At 42.3% G+C, this 14,186-nt stretch overlaps 1 protein-coding gene across 5 annotated transcripts in view; it reads left to right on the forward strand.

Annotated features, from left to right (window-relative positions):
- The window catches only part of ARHGAP10 (Rho GTPase activating protein 10), a 626,731-nt gene that overhangs the window by 570,247 nt on the left and 42,298 nt on the right, over window positions 1-14,186 (forward strand). The gene's annotated exons all lie outside the window — the stretch shown is intronic.

The raw sequence follows: 14,186 nt of genomic DNA on the forward strand, positions 1-14,186 counted from the left end.
ATGAAGGAGGTTAGGGTTGGGAGGAGGCTGCTGCTGCTGCTAGTTCCGGGGAGGGAGGGAGAGAGAGTGGGAACCTGTATGTGTAAGTTTGTGATTGAAAACCTGTTTGTGTGAAAGAGTATGTGTGTATGATTGAGATCCTTTGTGTGTGAGAGAGATCATGTGTATATATGATTAAGAACCTGTATGTATAAGTAAGAGAGAGAGCATGTGTGTCTGTGTGTGATTGAGAGCTGGTTTAGGTGAGAGAGCATGTCAGTATGTGATTGACAGCCTGTGTGTAAATGAGAGAAAGAGAGAGAGCATGTTTGTAATAATGTGAATGAGAGTCTGTGTGTGAGAGAAAGACAGCATGTATGTGTGTGATTGAAAGCCTGTATGTGTAAGCCTGAAAAGATAGACAGCATGTGTGTAAATGTGTAATTAAGAGCCTATATAAGTGAGAGAAAAAGCATATGTATATGTGAGTGACTGAGAGCATGTGTGTATAGGTGTGAAATTGAGAGCCAGTGTGAGAGAGAGGAGAAAGTTCCAAGCAAACCACCCCTCCTCCTGCTAATTCAAAACAATCTCAGGACACCTGGATACCAAACGTTCCCAGGTATGCAGAACAAAAAAATGTTTGTATCCTTATTTTTCATTACTGGGTCTTTGTGTCTGCTATTTTGAAATATTTTATTGGTATCTAGAAATTTTTTATGAGTTTTTAATTATTGGATATTCCACTCATCAGCTGTTTCGAAATAATCTGTTCTTTTTGTTAATATGGTTTTACTGCTACTGATTTTATATTTCTTGAATTTGTTTTATAAGGATTGGTGATGTTTCTTTTTTTCCTTTATTACACTGCATACAGAGACTCTGGCTTGTTGCGGTTTCCAATTCAGTTTTTATCTCAATGCTTCTAGTTATGCGTCTTGGTCTCTTTATTCTTTGTTAAGTGAGAGTCAGCACATGTGATTCAGGTGAGGTTTTCTGCTGGCGTGTAGTTTCTGTGTAGGACTCTATAGCAGCCTGACTTGGTCCTTTTTCCTAATAGGAGATGTATTGGTGTCTTAAGGCCTGTTGTAATATTATCAGTGTTGCCTTTTCTTAGGTAAGGTGGTTACTGTTTAAGCGCTGGAAATTGGTCTGTTTTGGTGTGGGATGTTTACTATTTATGCAGTTTCTGTTCAGACAGAATACGTATTTTTTCTTTGTGTCATTTTAAACAATAAAAATAATTACCGGACCTTTACTTTTTCTTTCCACTGTGAATTGTAATGAGCAGTGTGTCACACATGTGAGCGTGGCCTGTCAAGTGTGTCACGATGGGAAAAAGGTTGAGAACCACTGGTCTATACAATATTAACCTGATGTTGGTGGTATTGCCAACTTAAGCAGAACAACACATGAACCTCCAAAAAAAAAAATGGAGTGTCTGAATCATGCACAAAACAACTTACATATTATATCAAGAGACTATCATATTAAGGAGCAATGTGGAAAAAGAGGGATTGAGACTTGGCCTATTGTGGTGCTGCAGATCACTCCATTCACAAACAAGTTTAGCTCCACTTCTTAATCATAGGAGTCCCCAGGTTTTATGTTTTTCAAGCCACTTTTTTTTGCAATTCAAATAATGTTGGCCTCTTGCATCAAAAGCGGGCACTTTAATAAATGCCAAGTGGCCAACGTTAATTTAATTGCAATGAAATTGGTATTTCTCTGTCCCCAGAGGGCTTACCATCTAAAGGGTCAGTTTACTAAACGTTTTATCGCATTTTGTGTCTGTGGGGAAAAATGTTTAGTAAACAGGGTCCTACATTTATATCCGAGGCCACGGCGCCTGAAGTGACTTGCCCAAGGTAACAAGGAGCATCAGCAGGATTTGAACCCTGGCTTCTCGGGATCTCAGCCTGCTGCTCTAATTCCTCTGAGGTTCATTTATGTTCTGAGATCTGGGGTTATTGATGCATATCCTTTTCTAGTCCTCCGACCCCCCCCCCCAACATGGACACACCAATCCTCAAAATATGTCCACTTCAGTAGCTATGAAATGTTGGAAACTGGCCCTTGTTTCTCAAATGAACATGTTAACTGCAGAAGAGTTATGCCAAGAATGGCTAAAATTACCTTAAAGCAGTTCTCCGCCTTTAGCAATATGTGTGCTAGCCTTGCTTTTCCTGCTGGAGCCACTTGCTGACTTCAGTAGCCCCAGTTGTTTTCATAATGCTGACCTGTGATGTCACAAACCCGGATTCTGACATCGCTTGTTGTGAAAGAGAAGCTTCTGTAGGTGGGGGGTGGGAGGGGGGTTGCTTTAAATAGTTAATTAGGGGTTGCTTGGCAGGGTATAAGAAATGCTTTTCCCTTAGACAGTGGGTGTGTGTTAGATCCATATCAACCAGACAGATTTCACCTTCCATTGCAATACACCGTGGGTTCCAGTCCAAATACTGCCACACGTCAAACATAAGGAATTTATTACATTGTGGTCATAAATCAAACGAGTCAATTCCTTGCTTTGTTGTTCATAAAAAATTTAAATGCCATGAAAAATGGTTTACTCTGGAGGGGGCTGGAGGGTGAGTTAGTGAAGAAGATTTTTTTGTTTGTTTGCTGCAGGCGCTTTCATGCTGTGACTGCTCCTCTTCAGCAGGTTATTAGGTCCGGGCTCTCTGATGTTTCAAATACCTACAAAGCAGAAGGACAGAAAAGGGGGAGGAGTAACTCTTTATGTGAAAAAACAATATCCAAGCAACTGAACTGCAAGGGATGTGGGGTAGAGAAGAAGCATTATGGGCCGTCCTTAAAAAAAAGATCCATTTTTACTGGAGTGGTTTACAGGCCTTTGACTCAAACGGAAGAACTAGACAGAGAGCTGGTTGAAGACATTCAAAAGATGGGAAAGAAAGGAGAAGTTTTGATTGTTGGAGATTTTAATCTGCAGGACGTAAACTGTAGAATCCCTTCTGTGCAATCTAACAGAAGTAGAGATCTAGTGGATCCCCTGCAAGGAGCTCTGTTCAAACAAATGGTAATGGAACCCACGAAGGAGGGAGTTCTACTCGACTTAACGCTCACTAATTGGGATAAAGTCTCTAATGTCCGGGTGGGTGCCCACCTCTGCACCAGTGATTATCAAACGGTATGGCTTGATATCGCAGATAGGATACGGAGAAGTCACACAAAGACCCGACTTTTGAATTTCAAAAATATGGACTTTGTTAAAATGGGGAAGTACCTGGAGGTAGAACTAGAAGACTGGGAGAAAATGAGTGAGGTGGAACAGCAGTGGGCCAAACTAAAAGCAATTACAAAGGCAACAAATCTATATGTTAGAAAAGTAAACAAAAGCAAGAGAAATAAGAAACCTATATGGTTCTCAAAGGAGGTAGCTGATAAAATAAAAGCTAAAAGAACAGCATTCAGGAAATATAAAGAATCCCAAAAAGAGGAGCACAGGGAAGAATATCTGGTGAAACTGAGGGAGACTAAGAAAGTAATCAAGAAAGCAAAAAGTCAGGCAGAAGAAAGGATTGCCAAAGAGGTAATGCGAGGTGACAAAACATTTTTCAGATACATCAGAGAAAGGTCTGAAGTGGTATAGTAAAATTGAAAAGGTGAAAAGGATCAATGTGTGGAGAGAGATGAAGAAATGGTGGAAATATTAAACAAATACTTCAGTTCAGTGTTCACTAAAGAAGACCCTGGAGAAGGATCATCACTAATTAACAAGACAGTGGATGAGGGTGGAGTAGACAACATTCTTTTTACAGAAGAGAATGTACAGGAAGAGCTAGGAAAACTGAAGGTGTACAAAGCCATGGGGCCTGATGAGATTCATCCCAGGATACTGAGGGAGCTCAGAGATGTGCTGGTGGGTACACTGAAGGACCTGTTCAATAGATCCCTAGAAACGGGAGTGGTGCCGAGTGATTGGAGAAGAGCGATGGTGGTCCTGCTTCACAAAAGTGGGAGCAGAGAGGAGGCTGAAAACTACAGGCCGGTTAGCCTCACCTCGGTGGTGGGAAAATTAATGGAGATTCTTTTGAAGGAAAGAATAATGAACTATCTACATTCAGGAAGATTGCTAGACCCGAGGCAGCATGGATTCACCAGGGGACAGTCCTGTCGGACTAATGTGTTTGATTTTTTTTGATTGGGTGACAAAAGAATTGGATTGATAAAGAGCGCTTGATGTCATCTACTTGGATTTCAGCAAAGCTTTTGATACGGTCCTGAATAGGAGACTTGTGAATAAAATGAAAAGCTTGGGAGTGAGCGCCAAGGTGGTGGTGTGGATTACAAACTGGTTGACGGATAGAAGGCAGCGTGTGGTAAATGGAACCTATTCTGAAGAGAGAAATGTGTTAAGCGGAGTGCCGCAAGGATCGGTGTTAGGACTGGTCCTGTTCAATATCTTTGTGAGTGACATTTTGGAAGGATAGAAGATAAAGTTTGACTTTTTGCAGATGATACAAAGATCTGCAACAGAGTGGACACGCCGGAAGGAGTGGAGAGAATGAGAAGTGATTTAAAGAAGCTTGAAGAACGTTTGAAGAGATGGCAGCTGGGATTCAATGCCAAGAAGTGCAGAGTCATGCATTTGGGGTGTGGTAACCCAAAAGAGTTGTAGGTGATGTGGGAGTGAAGGGCTGTTGTGCACAGATCAAGAGAGGGACCTTGGGGGTGATAGTGTCTAGTGATCTGAAGACAGCAAAGCAATGTGACAAGGCAATAGCTAAAGCCAGAATAATGCTGGGCTGCATAGAGAGAGGAATAACTAGTAAGAAAAAGGTGATAATCCCCTTGTACAGGTCTTTGGTAAGGCCTCTCCTTGTGTTCAGTTCTGGAGACCATATCTCAAAAAGGGGCGGAGACAGGATGGAGGTGATCCACAGAAGGGTGACAAAAATGGTGGGGAGGGGGGGTCTCCATCAAATGACTTATGAGGAGATGTTGAAGGACCTAAATATGTATACCCTGGAGGACAGGAGGTGCAGGGGAGATATGATGCAGACCTTCAGATACTTGAAAGGTTTTAATGATGCACAATCAACAAACCACCTCCGTTCGAAAGAAATCAGTAAAACTAGGGTCACAAATTGAAACTCCAGGGAGGACGACTCATAGAGAGGGTGGCAGATGCCTGGAATGCCCTTCTGGAGGAGGTGGTAAAGACAAAAACGGTGAAGGATTTCAAAGGGGCATGGGATAAACACTGTGGATCCCTAAAGGTTAGAGGATGGAAATGAAGAAAGAGTGCATGGGGTAACTTGCTGGTATGGCAGTTACTACCCTTAACTAATAAGCCTTCATACTGTTGATGTAACTCCATTATTGCTTTCGGCTTTAATGGCAGGGGGAAAGGGGGAATTTGTTTCAGGCAACAACCAACAAGGGCTCTGACTTTGACAGTTTGGGAAACTAAGTATGGGAGTGCCTGGTATGGTGTGGCAGATGCTACTATTATTGGGGGGGGGGGGGGGGGATCTGTATGGCGCATCTAATGCTACCATAAACTTGCTGGGCAGACTGGATGGACTGTTTGGTCTTTTTCTGCTGTCATTTCTATGTCTATGTTTCAGAAAGAATGTGTTGTTAAGTTAGATAGTAAGGAGGGGGCCGGAGATGGAGGACAGGCATGTCTTCTGGCTGAAAGAGGAAAATGTTCATGCAGGACCACTTGGGTATTCTCCATAATAGGCAAGGTGTCCATTGTAAGTAGGGTCACCAACTCCCCCCAGGTCAATTGAGCAGGTGGATCCAGTCCTGGATTTTCGACCCACTCTGTGAATTGGAGTCATAGTTCTAACAAAGGGGAAATAAATGGGGTGATTAGAACCTACAACTCCATGTATGCAATGGAGCACAACTGTGATTCGGTCAACCCGGGGTGGGTTTGCAGTCCTGATTGTGAGGTGCCCGTACATGTAAATGATGTTACAAAATAAAAATGATGGAAGATAAAATAAAGGATCTGGAAAAAAAAATACTAAATGGAATATCAGGGTCTTCCAAAGCAATCCTATGTTAAAAGCATACAGTGCACGTGGGTCATTAAAAAAAAACATACATATAATTTTAATATAACACTTAAGTGGGAACTCGATTAAAAAAAATATCCATGTGAAAAAAAAGGACGTTAAAATATAAGTCCTGGCATGGCCATGTTAGGCAGACATACCTGCTTCAGAGGAAATCGCTTTTGTCTGAAAAGATAGTAATCTCAGACAGAACGTAGCAGCTCGATCACAGCATACTGTGTTGAGCTGAAATGTCCTGTTGTATGATTATCTTATTCTCAAGGATATGCGTTTAAGACCGGAGGAAGTCAAAAAGGGCTTTTGAAAGTTAGGTTGGGAATCTTCAGAGAGAGATTTTTTGATGATGGGGTGCTCGTCTGTCTGAAGAGTAAAATGCATCCGTTTATACAGATCCCAGGAGTCAGACTAAACCAAACGAAATGGAGCTTAGTGCTGAACGATTAAGTTAGATAGCAAATAGTGTTGGAAATAACTGATATAAGCCTGATAAATATAGGGACGGTAACTTTTAAACAGGCGCACATTCGTCGGCCCGTGCCCAGAGACGTGGCCATTTTAGAACATATGCGCACATGTTGTAAAATAGCTTGAACGCGCACAAATTTGTGTGCAATTCTACACGCAAATGCCGCTTCTACCATATAAGGGGGGATTTTAAAAGACGTGCTCCAACGCCATTATCAGTTTTACCAGTTCGTTCCCAGTTCACCCAAATAAGGAATAGGCCTTCCAAACCCTCCTAGTTTAATAGCTTCCCTTCTCCCCTGTTAGCCCCGACCATTAAAACCCCGCTGACATGTTTAGATTTTTTGTTTAATGCCTTACATGCCGTCCTAACAGAAGTAAAGTTACGCGGCAGGCGTGTAAATACTTGCGCACAAATGTCAAGGTGAAATCCAGGAACGCCTGTGCCCAGACCATACCCATGCTCCAACCCTTTTTTCATAACTTTTCCTTTGTGCACCTAGCGGGAGATACGCGTGCACACAGGCGGCTTTTAAAATCTGCTTGGCTTTTAAAATTTACCTTACAGTATGTGTGCGGGTCACAGCTGGAACACAATTAACACACCAGTGCTAAACTATTACCAAGATGTTTCCACATAATATAAGCGCACAGAGATTGATATGCAGAGGCTTTTTCCAGCTAACGTGTGTAGATAGCTGGACAAAAGGCAAGATTTGAATATCTACCCTTTCCCCCTGTTAAATGGATACATTTTATGCACACAAAATGTATAAATATATAGAGAGAGATGGCGCTGGATACGTTCCGGGGCGGTGCTAAACTTTATCCGATGTGGCAAATATTAAGTGCTGTCTTGCTAAAATTACCTGTCCTAACATTAGCCTGGTAAAGTTATGCATGTAACTTTATTTGGGTATATTTAGTAGCAGACTTATCCGCGCGAGTGCTGCTGAATCTCTGGATGAAGTTACCCGGATAACTTAACCGTTCGCCAGTTCCCTGAATATTGACCTCACAGAGACTGCACAGTATAAATGTGAGTTAAATTTAATACTCGATAAAACAAAATGAGAAAAACAAAAATTGTTTTACAACTCTGAAAAGAAGGCAAGAGGGTTAACTGGCATGAAGCATCAGTTACAGTCCTGAACCTCCTTTTGGGCAGACTGGATGGACTGCTTGGCCTCTAGCTACCGTCGTCTACTGTGTTACTATATAAATGTTTTATGGACTCATTTGGGGGTTTTTTTTTAATGTATGATTTATTTTGAACACCCTGACTTTTCATTTTTCTGTAGGTCTTTTTTCTGATCCTTTATTTTATCTTCCATCATTTTTATTTTTGACCTTTACTATTTTCAGTGGTTTTTCACCTCTTCTATTTCTGCCTTCATGTAAATGGTGTTACTGGGACCAGCAATTATGCTCATCATTAAAAAAAAAAAAAAAGTCCTTAATTCATTAGATCTAGATTAGGCCAGTTGCCTTGATAAAAATCATTCCCAATCCTTCCTCTCCATGTCTTCTAGAGGTGTTGCATATATATGTTATATACATTTACTATCTCCTCGCACACACACAAGGACACGTTCACATCTGTTGTAGACGTTGCACTTCCCTTCCTTGCCAATATAAACATTTTCTCCATACAAGCTCAGCCCCTGCAATTCCTTTGCTTCACCCAGGCCTCTGTGTTTTGTGTAACATCTGGGGCCACATGCAGTCCTCTGCTCTGCTGCCATTGTTGACTTGTACAAACATGCATGGCGAAAAATATTAGATAAAGAAAATATATAATCTTGGTAACCCTTCTCCTCCTTTTTCACAAGAATGTGGGAAAGCGATGACTGTGCAAGCTAGGAAAGATTTTTTTTCCCCTGATTGTTCTGTTTTTAGACAAAGCTGTTACAGCTGCAGACTGGAGAGAAAAACAATGATCAGCAAAACTGCTGAAGTTATCATGAGAGCAAATAAGGTTGCATGATATAACAGGCAGCAGAAATACTGAAGGATTTGCTGTCTTTCCTCTAGCAACATTCAAGACTCTGGGGAGTATTACTCATGTAATCAGTGATCTCAAAGACATTACTTACCTATAAACTCTATCATTGCCAGGCTCTTTCCAGCTGGTAGTTAATTCTGTGGGCAAGAAAAAGTTATTTATCTATGACTTACTTTTTTTTTTTTTAAGGATCTGATCAAGAACTTCTAATGCTCTGAATTTCATTTAAAAAGCCACATATCAAAGCTTAAAAAAAAATGTAAAATCTTTAGTGAAAATGGGTGCTAGAGTAGTGTAAAAAAAAACAAACAAACCCTTACTGAAACTGCAAAATTGGGAGCAATTCTTCCTGGAACCGATATCACAAACAACAAAACAGCCATCGTTGGGTCGGATTTCTCCAGTATTGATAATTGTTTTAATCCAGCAACCCGGGCAGCTGCAACTGCCGACAGTCTGGAAGGCGTAACGCAAGTTAATCTGTGCAAGTACTGGGCCATTTACACAAGCATTTTCAAAGTAAATCCTATGCACATGGGTTTGTTTTGCAAATGGTGGCTAAAGTCTACATGTCTAAGTTACACGGAGACATCGGCCCTTCCTGCTCAATTATAAAATTACCCTCATAAAGGGAGGGAGTGATTCCCTTAAGAAAGGCTAAACAGATTGGAGTTCTTAAATTTGGAAACGAAACAACTGAGAGAGGTTATGATAGAGGTTTATAAAATCACGAGTGGGTTGGAACAGGAAAATAGGGAACAGTTATTTATCCTTTCAGATAGCACTAGGACTAGTGCTATCTGAAAGCTGGCAGAGAGGAGATTCAAAACAAATTGGAGAAAGTATTTATTTTGTACTCGTTGCACAGACTATGGAATTTGTTGTTGGAGAATGTAGTGAAGGCGCAAGGGGTTTGGACAAGTTCCTGGAGAAAACGTCCATCAGTATTAGCCAGTTGGATTAAAAAATGGTAGAAGATATTCTGAAGAGCAAGGTTACTGGCCATCTGAATAGACATAGATTAATGGGGCAGAGCCAACATGGATTTAGCCAAGGGAAGTCTGACAAATCTGTTAGACTTTTTTGAAGGGGTTAATAAACATATGGACACGGGTGAGTTGGTTGATTCAGTGAATCTGGATTTTCAAAAGGTGTTAAAGTCCTTCATGAGAGGCTCATCAGGAAATTAAAGTCCTGGAATAGGAAGCAATGGCCTATTGTGAACTGGTAACTGACTAAACGATTGAAAACAGCGAGTAGTCCTAATTTCTCTCAATGGAGAAAGGTAATTTGTGGAGTGCCACAGAGATCTGTACTAGGACCCGTGCTTTTTAATATATTTAATAAAATGATCTGAAAAAGGGAGCGATGAGCGAGGTTTGCAGGGGATACAAGCTGGTTGTGAGGAATTGCAAGAGGACCTTACAAGAATGGGGACTGGGTATCTACATGGCAGATGAAATGTAATGTGGACAAGTGCAGAATGATGCATACAGGGAAAAGTAATCTAAACTATAGTTACACGTTGCCACATATGTTTGACTTTCATAAAATATGGAATGTGCGTGTTCAGACTACTTACGTACATATACGCTAATTTCTATGATGCTTCAAGACTGCTACTAAGTAACTCAGCGCCAAGGGCAGAGTTTTAGTCAAAGGTCCAGTCCATACAAGTATTTTGATTTTCTCATATGTGCGATTAAAAATCCTTCTAGGTCAACAGCGATTATGGATGTTCTTAGCTGAAGCTCTGTTAGCATCAGAAGCCAAGGGGTAGATTCTTAAACTTTCATGCGCACGTCCATGCTTGCGCGCTTCCCAACGTGCACACATGCCAGCGCGCCCGTGTTATAAAATCTGGGGGCCGCGCGCACAGGGGGCGGGGGGACTTATGCAGTTTTCATGCAGCGACATATCCCGACTTTCCCCAGTTCCCTCCCAGTCCGTTCCAATTAAGGAGCGGACTGGGAAGAAACTTCCCTACCCCCCTACCTAACCTCCCTTCCCCTTCCCCTTTCCCTCTCCTCCCCACTCCCTTTACCTTTTTTTTTTATTTTGTAAGTTGCTGCTCCTCTGGAGCAGAAGCAACTTGCATGTGCCGGCCGACTGCCGACGCACGCTTCCCCGGCACAGCGGCAAATGGTCACTGTACCGGCCGCCTCCAGCCCCGCCCCCCAGACCACCCCTTTCTCTGGGCTTGGCACTTATTCGCGTACCGGGGTTTACGCATGTGGCCAGGCCTGTTTGAAAACTTGCCTGGCGCGTGTAAGGCCTGGCCACGCGCGTAAACCCTGGGAAAGTTTTGTAGCATGTTCAGCTAAGTATCTCCATAATCACTGTTGGTCTATAAGGATTTTTCTTTATTTATTGTTTCTTATGTCCCACACAGCAGAATCAAGATCTGGCCAGAGCGGTTCTCAAATAAAAAAAAACAAACAAAAAAAAAAACCACAATGTAACAACCATTCCTTAGCCATAAAAATTAAACCGCTCCCCATTAAAACAAAACCCCACCATAACATATTCAGCAATGGGACCACCTTCTACCCTCTCCGGACTAATCCACTCAGAAATGACGAACACGAAGACCCTTATTATGATGGAAAAAGCCAGTCCTTCACCGTTTTCCTGAAACTAAGATAATTAGTTTCAATTCTCACCTCTAAGGGTGCCGAGCTTCACTGTTCTGGTCCATCTGCTGAAAACATTCCTTTCCTGTTTACCACCTTACGAACCTCCTGTCTGGTTGGAATAAGTGCCAGAGCTGCTGTTACTGAACTCAAATGTCGATTAGGTACATAACTCCTGATCTTACCTTGTAAGTCACTAGCACCCAACCCATATAGTGCCTCTCATATATCATGGTCATTAGCTTAAATTGCGCCCTCTTTTTCAACAAGCAGCCAATGAAGGTGAACAGATAAAGGTGTTGCAATTACTTATGTGATTATAACTCTTTGCCCTTGATACTGAGACACTTTAGTGGCAGTTTATATGATGGTCCCACACTTCAGAATAGTATATTTATATTAAAGAGCATTAGATTTGTAATGTATTTATTGATTGTAGTATGTTTGAATTTTTGTAGTCCTTGCGTTGTTTTTGTGGGCTTGGCTTATAAGTCTAATTGATAGAACTAGGCAGAATATTTCATAACTTAATCACTTTAAGCAGGAATCGCAGTGGAAAGGAAATTCTATAACACGGAGTCATGGGAGGCTCAAAAGGGCATAAGATCAGGAGCAACATTAGAACATTTATTTATTAGGTTGCATTTATATGACACCTAACCTGAGATACTTCAACGTGGCTTACAGTACATTGATGGAAAGGGTGGTGGATGCATGGAATGGCCACCTTATGAAGATGGAGGCGGCCAAGGCAGTAAAAGAATTCAAGAAAGCTTGGGATAAGCACAGAGGATCTGGGGAAAGAATACCAGGGCATAGATAAAACTTCTCCACAGATCTCTATTTGCAAAAAAGTGAAGGGAAAGTCAGAGGTCAATTGAAGTCTACAGAAGTGCAACAAGAATTGAACTGGGCAGTCTACAAGGGCCCATGTTGTCCTTATCTGCCCTCACACACAGTAAAACGGTTCTTCCTTAAAATCAATTTCAGTGGCCCTTTTCATAGTTTCATCTTATATCCCCGGGTCTTTTCAGGATTGCCCAGTGAAATCATAAGGAACGATAACCAAAGTTTTCATGCAGGTGAACACACAGTCTGAATGCTGCCCCTACTTAGGGGCAGATTTTTAAAGCTTATGCACGTAAATCCAGGTGGATTTATGCGCGTAACCGCTCCTGCGCGCACCAAGCCTATTTTGCATAGGCCCGGAGACACGCGCAAGCCCCGGGACGCGCGTATGTCCCAGGGCTTGAAAAATGGGCGGGGGTGTGGGCAGGGCAGGGGCGGGTCCGGAGCCTCCAGGCACACAGCGGCCATTTGCTGCTGTGCCTGGGATCGCAGACCGGCCATTGGCTGGCACGTGCAACCTACGCCTGCCCGGAGGCAGGCGCAACTTAGAAGATAAAGGTTGGGGGGGTTTAGGTAGGGCTGGGGGGCGAGTTAGGGAGGGAAGGTGGGGGGGGTGGAAGGGAACGGAGGAAGGCTGCACGCCGCGACACACACAAGTTGCACAATTATGCACCCCCTTGCACACGCCGACCCTGGATTTTATAACATGCGCGTGGCTGCGCACGCATGTTATAAAATTGGGCATACGTTTGTTGCGGGTTGCGCGCACAAATGTACGCCCACGCGTACCTCTTAAAATTCGGCCCTTAGTGTGTAAAAAAAAAAAGTGCAGGGTTAGGTCAGGAGAGGGAAGATATGCCTGGAGATTTCTTTTTCACATCACTGTGTGTACTTTGATGCACCCTTGGTGTACCCGCTTCCATGCAGGTGCAAAGTGCATCGGTTCCCAAAGCAATCTGCGGCGCTTCCCTTTGCAGATCGTCAGATAGGGCTTTCCTTATGGGCCTCCTTCTTGCATGCCCTACTGATCTTCAGAGTTCATACGTTGTTCGTTCTGACTAACATCTCTTAGTTTCCTTGTGCCACCAATCAACGATTGTAGGAACTGAGCTTTAGTGGAGACCCTGCTCAACTTTTACATGGCCTGAAACATTCAGAAATGGGTGGTAATGGAAAAGGAACCAAAACAGACATCTAAGATGGACAATGGCGTACAACAGAAAAAGATTCTAGCAGATGAGCAGTTGATAAAAGGCAGCACACCTTGCATGAGGACTCATTTTGCACCTGTTTTTCCATGTGCGCTCCTTAAATACAGTAATGTAATTTTATTTGTATGCAAATAACTGAAGTATATCCAGAAGGTAAAACCTATACAAAATATTTGTATTTTTTTTCACCACTTCCTCTGAGCAGATTGCTAATAGAATTTTCGATGGAAGACTAATGGTTCCATGATGTTCATCATTTTAACCTCACGCTTACGGCCCAAACCATTTACCATCATTCTCTGTCTCCTTCCGTGGATCCCCCCTTTATTCCTACTATCCCTGTTCTCTTCCGCAGCCTGCTGCGTCACATGCTTGGCTGAAATCTTGGAAGAAGCTGTTTGCGACTTTCCTGGTATCCAGTGATTTCCACATTAGTTTGGTTACCCAAGTCCTTCTTATTGAATGTTTACGGTTCAGCTGCCAAAGACAAAGACCTGCAATAACCATGGCCAGTGGTTCGCTGTCCATGCATAGGAGGAAGGCCTTTTCTTTTAGGAACAGCCTTGTTCAAATTTTCCATCTTCCTCTCTCTCTCTCAAAATCCTCTTGAGAGAAATTTCAGAACATTTATCCCCCCCCCCCCCCCCCCAAAAAAAAGCAAGAGGACCAAGATCTTTGTAGCCTCCATGACCTCAGGAAATGAGTGCTTTTTTGGAAATATAATTATAAATCAGTATTATGTTGTCATATACCATATACAGCATACATATGATATGTTCAGCACAAAGGTGAGCTTTCCTTAAATGAAATCACTTAGAGGTGGATATTCAAATAAAGCTGAGGTCCTAAACTTAGGGATTTAATTTAGGAGCCTGAGACGTAAGATCCTAAATTTAGAGCTGCTATTTATTTGTTTAGATTGTCACCCTAGTTAGGTGCCTAGTTCTGAAAATCAGCGCTAAGCTCCGAGCTTTGTTTCCCCACTTTGACT

The sequence above is a fragment of the Rhinatrema bivittatum genome, chromosome 1 (assembly GCF_901001135.1).
Source record: "Rhinatrema bivittatum chromosome 1, aRhiBiv1.1, whole genome shotgun sequence".
In the NCBI taxonomy this organism is placed as follows: Eukaryota; Metazoa; Chordata; class Amphibia; order Gymnophiona; family Rhinatrematidae; genus Rhinatrema; species Rhinatrema bivittatum.